Source organism: Carettochelys insculpta, chromosome 31 (assembly GCF_033958435.1).
Source record: "Carettochelys insculpta isolate YL-2023 chromosome 31, ASM3395843v1, whole genome shotgun sequence".
Classification (NCBI taxonomy): domain Eukaryota; kingdom Metazoa; phylum Chordata; order Testudines; family Carettochelyidae; genus Carettochelys; species Carettochelys insculpta.
The window spans coordinates 3,169,084-3,181,644 of record NC_134167.1 but is presented as its reverse complement, the minus strand read 5'-3'; positions in this window follow the sequence as shown (position 1 = coordinate 3,181,644).

Below are 12,561 nucleotides of genomic sequence, written 5' to 3'. Positions count from 1 at the left end.
TCTTCTCTGGACCTTCTCTAATTTCTCCACATCTTTCTTGAATTGGGGTGCCCAGAACTGGATACAATATTCCAGCTGAGGCCTAACCAGCGCAGAGTAGAGCGGTAGAATGATTTCTCGTGTCTTGTTCACAACACACCTGCTAATGAGTAGATTATCCTTACAATGCTCCTTTCCAGAAGGAAAGTCTCCATTTTACAAGGTGAAAAATTGCAGCAAAACAGAGCATGAGATCATCAGCAGGAAAAGTCTGCAGCCATTTACTTGAAAATTGGGGCTATGTTAACTAAATTGTCTTTTAAACCAAAGTCTACATTTTGCTTAGCTGAGGCTTACACAGGTTTAAACTGAAATTTAGTAAGGAATCTCTTGAAATAAGACAGACGAAAGCCCGTATTGAAAGAGTGGGGTTTGTACCAATTTAATATGTTTTTTTAAAATGCAACTTTAACGAAACCACTACATTGGTGTGCGGAAAGGTTCTGGAAGATTAGTCTGTGGCCGATCAGAATATAGGCGCCAGATGTCCTGACTCCCAGTCTAGTGTCATAATCTCAACCCTTCCTCTAATACCCAGGAGAGTGAATGACATAACAGTGAGCACCTATGGGGCTGTTAGGATTGTGCAAGTGTCTCTTCAAGGGCACACTGCTGCATCCCACTGAATTTAATGGAGCCTCTCCATACAGAGGTACAGGATACATTTACACCACAAATTAAGATGTAATGATTGCACAGTAGACATATCCACAGTAATTTTAATTTAGCTAGCACTGATAACATTTATTCCACACATAATGGAAAACATTAGATGGTGCAATGCCTGCTGTTGTTGCTATTTTTATGCGTACCAATGCGCATGCGAATGTGCACCACCAGCAAAAACAAAAAGCCTAGTTGTGCAGCCACTCAGAAGAGATTCCAATGCCACCCAGCTGACTAGCAGAGTTCCCACAAGTATACAGCTTATAGGAAACACTGACAGGAACCTAAATATGTATTCAGAGTTCCCAGTGAGGTCATAAGCGCAGGAGTTAAGCCTGTCATCACTACCAGCATTACCTGCGTTAGCCAGACTAAAGCTTGCATGGGTATGTCCCACCATGGTGCAATTACATCTGAACTTTCAGCGCCCATTTACCTACAAAGGCAGCTGATGGATAAGATCCCTGGAGCAAATCGTGTTCTCATTGGTATACTTCCTATCAGCTTTCAACTGAAAGAAGATCAGGCCTTGGGCTTTACTCTTGCCTTTGGGGATTAGAAATACAGCCACACCAGATGCTCAGAAAACATTCAGAAATGTAGAAACAGAGGTTTTGTGTTCCATCTCAGTTTTGTGAAACTGCACCAATTTCATAAAAAAAAAAACAAACAGTGTAGCTTTTGCCACCTGGAAAAAATTAGGACTAGTCCAGTTCACAAGTAAAAAATGATCCACAGGGCTTGATTCTGATCAAATCAAAGGGAACATTGGCATTTATTTCGAAGAGAGCTGAATCACCACTTTATCTCGCTCCTATTTTAAGGGTGAAGGCCTTGAATTTTCCTAAACAATGAATTTCAAATTCCAAATCTGAATTTTTGTCTCCCACACAACTAAGGTCAGTTTTTCGTGCCAACTTTTGAATGCTTCTGTTTACAGCAAGGAGTTTGCAGAACCCAAACTGGCCCTCTATACACCCACCCACTACTCACAGAAAACTGAGGTAATAATGAGTTGTTCAAAAAAAATTAAACAGAATGTTGCCTTGGACCAGCTTACTCTTTGTCCACTGCCATTCATAGAAATGGTTCTCAGTCACAGTTACTACAGGTCTGATCCACTGACTTCAGTGGGGTTTGGAAAAAGCCGTACATACAGTTACAGTGGTAGATATTAAATTTCTAAAGGAAGCAAGATAATAGACAACTATTACAACAAATATTTACAAAAGGGTGTTTGAAAGGAGGGGCTGGATATTTTAAAAGGAATAGGCATGGTAAGAATTTAATTTCTCTTGCTATCAAGATGAATTGGATCAACTCACATGCACACACAGCTCAGAGGATTTTGGAAACATTGTATTAAACCTCATAAAGAGACAAATATGATCAGCCTTATTTTAAAGATGGGGAAACTGAGGAAGAGAGCTTTAAGGGTGTTCCCTGAGGCAACCCAATGAGGCAGCAGCAAATCTGAGAATAATCTTAGGGAGTCAGGTGCAAGAACTAATGCATCACTGCCCCTTCCTTCGGGGGGGTATCTTTCAGGAATGGCTGCAGTTCCCCCCCAGAAGCACATAGTAAACAGCTGCCGTGCAAAGGATGAAAATAGTCCAGTATCCTGTCTCTTGACACCAGAACGCAAAGCTGGCATGTAGTTTGTATGAAAGCTATAAATGAGAAAAAAAAATGGTGTCCATAGGAATTATTTGACTAGGAACAAACCATCCCATCTAGTGCAGCATACGGTCTCTGACAATGATTTGTGAATGGTTCAAGGCAAGTGCAACCAACAGGACATACGTTCTATGAAATAATCTTCTTATAAGGGAAGTTTCTTCCTATTTCCCTCATCTTTTGCCCTAAAGCACAGAGATTTCTATTCCCCTCACTCCCACTCCCCTGAGCCCATCTAGTCCAGTAATGCAGTGTTTCTTAAACTGTGTTCTGTGGACAACTTGCATGTGTGCCATGAGCATTTGGAAAAATATACTGATGGTGGATACCTTCTGTTATTAAAACCAGATACAACATTACTTCTTCATTGCTGGGATACCTGATTAAATTACTTCATTTTATTTTTGCTGTATACATTGCTGTTTGGGGTTTGGTTTTTTTTGTCTGACCTTTTCTTTAAAGAAAATTTTCAGAGGTGTTCTACATAAAAAATGTTACTGTTTGGTGTTCCATGGTCTCAAAAAGTTTAAGAAACACTTGCAAAACATTTCCCCCTGCCTTTCTGAGTTTGACAGTAGTTTACACCTGAAGCAGGAGGGTTTACAGCCTATTCAAAACATTAGTTTTATTTTTTTTCCAGGTGAAGCATAAAGCATAGAAATATAAAGCACTATCAACCTTACATGCAACCAGCCTTCATGCCACCTCCAACAACAGATCCAGTGAAACTTACTAACATTTGCTGTGACAGTCATTTGTTCCTAAGCAGAAGCCTAGAGGAAAGGGGAAAAAAGCTCTGGGAGGAAATGCAGGGGGATAAATGGACAAGCAGCTCCCTCTGTGCTGCTGTGGAGTTGGATGGGTGGAAGCTGCTCCTGCAGACTGGCCAAGAACGGAGGCTCTTTCCTCCTCTATTGTGTAATTAGACCTGGTCCACCTTCCCCTGCCCACCTCCCCATGCACACCAGAGCTCCCTATCAGCTCTGCTGCGGACGGACGTGAGCAACTGCATCGCCTCAGGAGTTAGCAACGCTCCGCTGGGCTGTTCCCCACCTAATCCCAGCAGGTCAGCAGCTTTCAAACAAATGCACCTTCTCAAAAAGCCCTTGGGGAACAGTGACACCCCTGCCACTCCCCCTTCAGTCCTCCCTTCAACTCTGCTGCCGTTTGGCACAGCTGTAAAGAGCCACACAGCTCATTCCACAGGCTGGACAAGCCAAAGGGAGGGTTGCACACCCAGCTGGGCAGAAGGAGTGGCCTGGCCTGCAAGAGATGCAGATTTACAGAGAAGCAGGAGATTAGGGTCCAATCCCTGCCTGGTGCAGAGCGCTCTACTTGCCACTGGGCTGCTCAGACCCTTCTAGGAGGGGTCCAGGACTTTGCAGGGTCAGTTTGCACTTTCCAAGGGTCTTGATACACAGCTAAGAAACTGGGTAGCGGGCCATATTCTCTGCTGGTGTAACTCAGCACAGCTCCAATGGAACGGTACCCATTCTTGCTAGCTGTGGAGCCTGCATGTAATTTTTTACGTACTTTGGGGCCCAAACGCTAGATGTGGTTTGCCATTCCTGTCCTGTAGATCAGGAGCAGCTCCCTGGCATCAATGCAGTGACTAGGGGTCCAAAATTGTAGTAAGAGAGCAGATAATCAGGCGCTGATCTTTCTGTGTAACAGGCATGGACATTTGGCCTGAAGAGCATGAAAGGGGCTAGAAATCACTTCAGCTTCCAGGGAAGTTTTTGGAATCTTACTATAGCTTTACAGTCTTGATCCTGGCCAATAAACTTGGAAAAATATTCATGATGTTCTTAGAGATTGTGCTTAAAACAGTGAGTGTTTTAATAGGTTTCTCTGTACAAAACAAAGTCCAATGCAATTTTACATATGGAGCTGCTATGTCACAATCATTACATACTTGTTTCAGACACGGTTGTCTTATTGTCAAACTCCCATCAGCAGCGCTATATGGGGAGCCAGTGTTAATTACTCACACACAGACACAAACAAAGTTATCCATCAGGAGGAGAGAGCGCCTTCCACTCCTTTGTCTTGCAATTCATTGATTTGACAGTTTAGAAGTTTAAAAAAAACCCATATGGCCACTTTAGAATATTTCTGTTGAGCTTGATTTGTTGCTTATGAATGCAACACACTGTTAGGAGCCACCATTCAGAATAACACTATATTATTTTTAATCCTATGCTGTAAATCCCAATGACATCTTTTAATGGGGTTTTGATTAAGACCAAATGTATTTCACATACTGAAGGCGACTTAGAAACCATCAGACATTTGCATCTTTCACCACTTGAGGCACTCCGGTTTCCAGTCAATGGGAATACTCATGGGCTTAAGTTCTTGGCTGTATCAAGACCAGAATACTGTCAGCACTTCATAAGACCTACTAACTTGGAACTGGCAAAATAGAGCCAGGTACTGATACCTTTACACATGTTAAGCAGCATCTTTCTCCATGAGAAGAACTGTTAGTTTTAATGGGGCCATTCAAGGGGTCAGATATTACTCAACAGGAATGGTGGAAGAAGGATTTGTTCCACAGAAGAGAAGGAGCTCTGTATCTGATCAGCAATTCCATTAAGTAGCATCTGCACAGTGCAAGCTATTGGCAGGGGCAGAGCTAGGTGACTGGCTGCAGCTGTATGCTCAGGGATGGGAGGTGACAGCGCACTTTGGTGGCTAGGCTGAAGGGAGCAGGATAAGGGTGGAGAGGACTCTGAGCAAGGTGCAGAGGCTATAGCGCCACAATGATGGCCTCTGAGGTCTGGGAGCTCTCATCTGCCCCTGCGCTGGGCTCCATGACAGCAGTGCTTGGGAAATGCTCCATCCTCTGTGGGCAACTCTGTTTTGTTTCCTTGCATGAGGTTGCAGTTTTGCTGGAGAAGAAACTTTGCGCCACAAGCTGTTGTGACACCATGCACTGTGCATGCCATGAGAAAAACTTCTGGGGGTGCCCCCCATTGCATGGGCAAGCCCATCCAACCTGACAAGGAGAGAACAAGGGTCAGGTTTTGCCCACAGTGACAAGCTATAAATCCTGGCTGCAATGGAGTTACTCTGGATTTACGCCATTGTGAACAGGGGTAGACCATGACCCCAAGGATGAAAATAGGCGAGAAAAATTATTAGGTTTTGACGATGACACATGATGGGGGATGGGGCAGACTTAAAATGTTCAGACTTTTTCTCCCCCTTATTTTTCCAGCCAGCTCTAGATATTCACTAACGAGCCTGCACTACAGTCTGTTAAAACCAGTCTTTCTACTGACTTCCACCAGTGATTCCTAGGGACTCCAAAAAGCTTTGGGTCAGACCCTTGATTAATGGCTATTTGACTCAGACCCCCTCTGCAGCCATCTGCGTTATTCTGAGGCAGCAGTATCTCACTTTTCTTGCAACTAACATTCTGTTTTGCTGTCTCAGTGACTGATGAGACTAACAAGTCTTTGAAAAACAAAACCAATTTAGTAACAGAGAGGAAGCCGTGCTAGTCTATACACTATCAAAACAAAAAGCAGTCCAGTAGCACTTTAAAGACTAGCAAAATAGTTTATTAGGTGAGCTTTCGTGGGACAGACCCACTTCTTCAGACCATAGCCAGACCAGAATATTGAGTCTGTTCTGGTCTGGCTATGGTCTGAAGAAGTGGGTCTGTCCCACGAAAGCTCACCTAATAAACTATTTTGCTAGTCTTTAAAGTGCTACTGGACTGCTTTTTGTTTTGAAAACCAATTTAGATAACTGCCTTAATCAGAAGGGGAAATCTGACTAAAGCATAAAATTAAACATATCAGAGAAAAGATATTTGCACATTAATATGGAGATCCTTCTCTTCCCTCTGCCCCCAGCTCCTCTGAATGCCTTAGCCCTGGATGTGCAATTTGCATTGGGAAGTGTAGGAGTCACATAGCATTAACAGCTGTGAAATTGGTGTCATTCTTAAAGGTTAAAATAAACCCAGCTATTTCCCCAAGCTGCCAAACATTTCTTTGCAGGATCTATGGACAGGAGGGCCCATGAATCATAAATCTGATTTATTCATTACAGAGATGATCCTGGCCTACCTTCAACTCCCATTCACTGGGAGACAAGCATGCACTTGTGCAGCACCTTGCAAGAGTAAGGCAAGCAGGACTTGGACCCAAATTTATATTGTAATTTCATAGTAGCTCTTTAAAAACAAACAAGCAGTCCAGTAGCACTTTAAAGACTAACAAAATAGTTTATTAGGTGATGAGCTTTCGTGGGACAGACCCACTTCTTCAGACCAGAACCAGACCAGAACAGACTCAGTATTTAAGGCACAGAGTACCAAAAACAGTAATCAAGGTAGACAGATCAGAAAAACTGTAATCAAGGTGGGCAAATCAGAAAGAAGAGGGGCAGTAGGTGACTCCCCCCATTCTCCTGCCCCTCTTCTTTCTGATTTGCCCACCTTGATTACAGTTTTTCTGATCTGTCTACCTTGATTACTGTTTTTGGTTCTCTGTGCCATAGATACTGAGTCTGTTCTGGTCTGGTTCTGGTCTGAAGAAGTGGGTCTGTCCCACGAAAGCTCATCACCTAATAAATTATTTTGTTAGTCTATATACTATCAAAACAAAAAAGCAGTCCAGTAGCACTACTTTATAGACGAACACAGCTCTCTCTCTGTTACTACAGTAGCTCTTTGAGTAGGAAGCCACATGACAAGTCTCGCTGCTCCCCATGTGAGAAAGCTGTTTGAAGCCAATTCTAGCTGGTAGTTACTGGAATTCCTTTTGCAAGTTTCATTGGTGATGTTTACAGTAACAAGTTGCAGCCCCTAAAGCCAGTACATTAAATGTTCATGAAGGTAGAATAACCAACATATTTACCATGAGAACTGTATTCCCCGCTCCCGTTCTTCAGTAGCCAGAAAGCCTCACCCTCCATGAGCACATCACCTTCCAAACTGTAACTGATGCACTGAATCACTGTCTTGTTAAAATAAGTAGGTTTGGTCAATGATTCTCAAAGGCTACACATACCTCTGGCGGGCAAGTACCTCTCAATATTTGTCTAGTTTTACAATAGGCCACATAAAAAGTACTAGTCAAATCAGTACAAAATAATGTTTTATCTCGATAAGAGGCTGCTTACTTTGCTCAGAATACAGATGGAATGTCTGGTCCAGCACTCTCTTCTCCAGCAACACCCATAGTCTATCATGATTTTAGTTAGTCAGATAACCATTTATCATGCGTGTGGCCAAGTTTCCCTCAGTCCCATAAAGTTTGTTTTACAACCACCAGTCCTGGCTCTCAGTGTTCTGTGCTAGACCAAAACTGGGATGAATTTTTATGAAAATTTTGATCTTGTGGGGAAATTGGCTCTGTTCCACCTCCTCCAACTCTTCCCAGACAAAAAAAAAAAATGATGAAAAATTGAAAAACTAAATACCTTAACTCAAAACAGCACCACAATGCCTCATGGGAGTTGTACTTTGCATTGCTTGCTCTAGGCTCCCATCTTCCCCTGGTTTGGGGTCGGGGGGGGACCCTGTGGCTGGACTATGCCTGCCATGATGCACCTCCTTCTTCCTTTTTGATGAGCTGATGCTCTAAAAGTCATCCCTGGCTCTTTTATTGGTTTGGGCTAAAAAAGACAAACCCAAATCATCTTCTTACCAAACAGCAAAAATTCAACCAGCCACAGTCAAAACATTGTACAATTTAATGACTTGCTGTGGTTAATTTTAATAGCTGCTCAGCCATGCCGGGAGCCTTGGAAAGATGTGTGATAGGGGAGTGGGTGGGAGCACAGCTCTGCAATTCCTGAAGGGGCGGGGTCTCATGTGATGGGAGCAGGGCCCGCTGATTCTTAGCACTGCCCAAACCTGCACCTCAGCACCATCCAGACAATGCTGCCTGCCTCTGCTGCGTGGGACTTCAGTGGCAATTTAAAGGATCTGGGCCTCTGGCCACCGCCACTGCCTTCTTAATAGGAGCAGTGGCCAGGAGTCCCAGGCCCCTTTAAAAACAACAAGAAGTCCTGTGGCACCTTATCAACTGACGTATTTTGGAGCATAAGCTTTCATGGGCAAAAACCCGCTTCGTCAGATGCATGAGCAGAGGGCTTCCACAGGAGGTCCCTTTGAATGGCTGAGCCCCAGGGCAATTGCCCTCTCTATCACACTGCCCCACCTCCTCTCCCCCCAGTGGGCCATTAGCTGATCATCAGGGAGACAAACTAATGCCTTTGAAAAAGTTTTTATTAATGGAGCAAAGAATCAGGCCAGAGAAGGTAGCACATCGTAAATAATGTTCCTGATCTGGTTTAGGGACCCTTTGGCATTAATAAATTCAGGATGCTTTTTTTTTTTTTTTTTTTTTTTTTTTTTTTTTTTTTTTAAAAAAAAAAGATTGTTTATCTCCCTATTACCTGTTGGCTCAGTAAACACTGTGTTAAAAAGAAAAGGCACCAGATCCACCACAGTGTTCACTATAATCTATGAATTAGTTTGCCTGGGAAGTTGTAATTTTTAATTGCTGTCAGGGTAATTTGACGGAAAGTCGTCATCACGTAGTATTTAGGAATCTTGTAGAAAACCAGCATGAAACATAGAAAATGCAATTAATTATTTAGGTGAGGCTCAGACACAGAAAATATAGATTCCCTGGAATGGTGTCAGTTTAAATGCTAAAATAACCCTTGTGTGAAGGGAATTACGGGAACTCGGGAAGGGGGAAGGTAGAAGTAGGGGAATGCTTTTCTTTTCAATGGATGGGTCAAAGATAGGAAAGAAAAGCACAGATCTTAAATGCTTTGATAAAATTGAAAGTGAATGCAAAATTTGCATGCAAGGAAGGTGCCATGCTTTCTTCAGAAATCAACACTTGGAAACTTCCTGATGCTGAGAAATTTTGATGTTTATAAGCTCTGGTGTGGAAGCATCGTCTTGGGGGTGAAATACTTTTCTGTAACTCAATGTCCAGTTTGGTTACAGACTCACAGCAAAACCCCGAACAAGCCACGGTGGATAGGGCCTACACTAAAACCAGTTGTCAGCACATTAGTTTTGGTTGGGGTTGAAGTTATGTTCCTTTGGTTAAAGCCCTTGTGTAGATGCAGTTACATAGGCTAAAAGGTACTTGGTAGGATATTTTGCTTGTTGAACTGGTAAAAGCTTTAGTGATAAAAGCATATTATTGCCAATATAACAAGTCTGCATTACATCAGTTTGCTGGTAAAGTATAGTTACACCGCCAGAAGTTTTCATGTGAACTAGGCCCTGTGCCTTAGTCTCCAATCTGTAAAAATGGAGATGACAATAAATAAATAAATAAACAAACAAACAAATAAATAAATGGTTGTGTGTTTTTTGTTTTGGGGGGGGGGACAGTTTTGGGTGCATTGCAGGAGTACCTAGGAAGCACAAGTCATGAATCATTGGTGCGAAGTGCTAGGTCACCACAGACAAGGCAGCCCCTTGTATCTTGTCAGCAATCTAAGCTGGACAGACGGGGGCTCAGAGACTGAATGAGGGGTAGTTTGGGGCTGGCAAGCAGCCTTTAAAAGTGCCACATGGAAGGCCAGAGCTCTGTTACAGGAAGATGACGCCTGGATCTAAACACCCTAACTGACCCTTTTGTCCTAACACACCCTGCACTCCCCAGCTGCAGATCTGGGCTGTCTGAACAAAGGACAAATTTTCCTTCCCCTTCCCATTGTCAGGAAGAAAAAAAGTGGGATAAGCAGCAGAAAAAAGGGGAAATAGAAATCTGGGGAAATGAGGGGGGGCCAGGTGAAGCAATGGGAAAACAAACAGGAGTAGGATGACTAATAAGTCAATTCTAAGAGAGGCACCAAAAACTGCATTTGCCTAGAAAGTGGCTACACCTACGTAAAGCCCTGGAATGAACTCCCAAGAGAAAGTTCCACTTCAGATTAGGTAAAAGGCAATGCAGGGAAATGCCCTGCATCAGCACCCAAGTAGAGTTCTTCCCAACCTCAGGCTGGTACCTTCCATTTAAAAATAAACCAGCAGAAGAGCCAAGCAGGTTTTACAGGGTGTGATTTTCATCTCTCCCTGTTCCCCCACAGACACTGAGCGCACTGGCACAGCCTGCAGGTGAGTATTAAATGCGCAGGGGCAACCTCTGGCAGGAGAAGCTGTGAGAGGCGAAATTAATGATCCAAAACCATTAGCTGGAAGTCTAACAGACTCTTTGGTGGCTCTTTCTGAGCTCACCCTGGGAGAACAGAGACATTGCTGAACGCCGAAATCAATTTACACAGGACAGAACACGCTGCCATCCAAGCTGTTATCTTCTGAAAGAACAGCTCCCTTTCCAGTCCTAAATTAAGATCAGCCTCCAGATTGCAGTTACATCAGATGGGACCTAAAAATGGCGCAGCCGCAAGTTCACCGGTCGTTTACAGTTGTTGCTGATCTAGTACTTGACTGTAACAAACTTTCTGAGATCTTGTTTGAATTAGCAATTTGCCCTGAATCTCACTCCTGCTCCAGTACAATGTGGAGGCAGTCACGGAAAGCTGTGATTTGCACCAAGAGACCTCATCTCAAGTTCAAATGGGCATGCTGAACCAGCGTTAATAGCAGCTTGGCCTGTCTGTGTCAGGAGTTCCCACTCTAAATTTAGATACCTATGGTATTGATGTGATTCCCATCATGGTACTACCTGTAGCCATCAAGCCTTTTTAAAACACATGGCTGGGGAGTACTATTACTTCCATTTTACAGATGGCAATGGAAGGTTTGGTCCTCAGAGATACTTTGGTATTGTTCCACTGAACATTGCGATGTCTAACCCCAAGGAATACATCTACCTGCAAACAGCAACAAGTCTCAAAGCTGGGAGTGGCAGCCCATGGAATCTCATGGCTTGGGTCAGCAGATCTAGGCTCACAGGGTTTGCCTCAGTGCTAAAGATTGCTGAGTAGATGTTGTGGCATAGACTATGAATCGGATAGCTTTCCCTAGGGTTTCAGAGCCTAAACACCATCCTGAGCTCTGATGTCTGTGCAGTGCTGCAGTTAGCCAGTGTCTGTCCACCAAAGCTCTGGGACTCTGTGGTCTGCCAGTTGCTGCATAGACATCCCCTCAGATGGTAACCTGCTGCCTAATGTAATCTTCAGCCTCAAGCAAGGCCCAGCTGTCCCATAGAATGCATGTGAAGAGTCAGGTACCTGAGAAAGGGATCCTCAAAGAGACAACTAGCTGAGCTGAGAGTCTCCTACATTAGCCAGGAAGGAAATATCAGGAGGGGGCAGGGACAGGAGGAGGAGTTCGGTGTCGAAGAGGCTGACAGACCAGACTGGCGAAGTCCTCCACTCAGAATCCTCACCCGTAAGCCTTCCCTTGGGGTTAGGTGCCTAAGCCAGATCAGTCACTGGGACACTCCAGGCCCTAGTAGCCAAACCCACCTGCCGCTCTCTTCAGGTCTCTCACACACACCCTACGTCTCTGTGCCAGCAGCTGCCCTTTGTGCTAGTGCTATGGTGTGCTTCTACCTATTGGTAACCTGCAACCAGCCATCCCACTGAGGAGTCTGGTAGGTCTGCCCTTGTGGGCATCCTCAGAGCACACCCACAAAAATCAGGCTTCCCTGGAAAATGGCATTTCCACCTCTCCACACCCTCTAGCCTGAGAATCCCACTTGTTGGCCTTTGTAGTTCTAGCTCATGCAAGGGCTCTGAGCTGCTCATTGGCTGTGGAGTTCAGGCGCCCTTTCAAAAGAGGATTTGGGCACCTGTGCAGTTAGGCCCAGATTCTCAAACATATGGAGATGACATAGACTCTGTCTAAACTGCCTAAGTGATTTGTCACAGCTTGCCACAGTGAGGTGGGCATTTTCTGAGCACCCCTCATGGGGCTGGCTTCTTTTAAGCCTGGCGTGTGGGCCTCTTACAAACTCAGAAAGTTCAAAGGCAATTCAGAAGTTACCTTTTCTGGAGGGTCCAATTTATTGTGTCCTTGGTCCCAATCCCAGACCCATGTGCCCACTAGCCTAAAACAACCAAGAGAACATAGACTCACATAGTCTACAGCTGGGCACAGCCCCTCTTCCCTTAAGGGCTATCTTCCGATCACCTCCTGCCTGGTGTCTCCCTTCTCTTCAACCTCTGAGCTGGTGCATCCCTCCCTGCTGAATCAGGGCCCTGCAGGAGCCTGTTGCC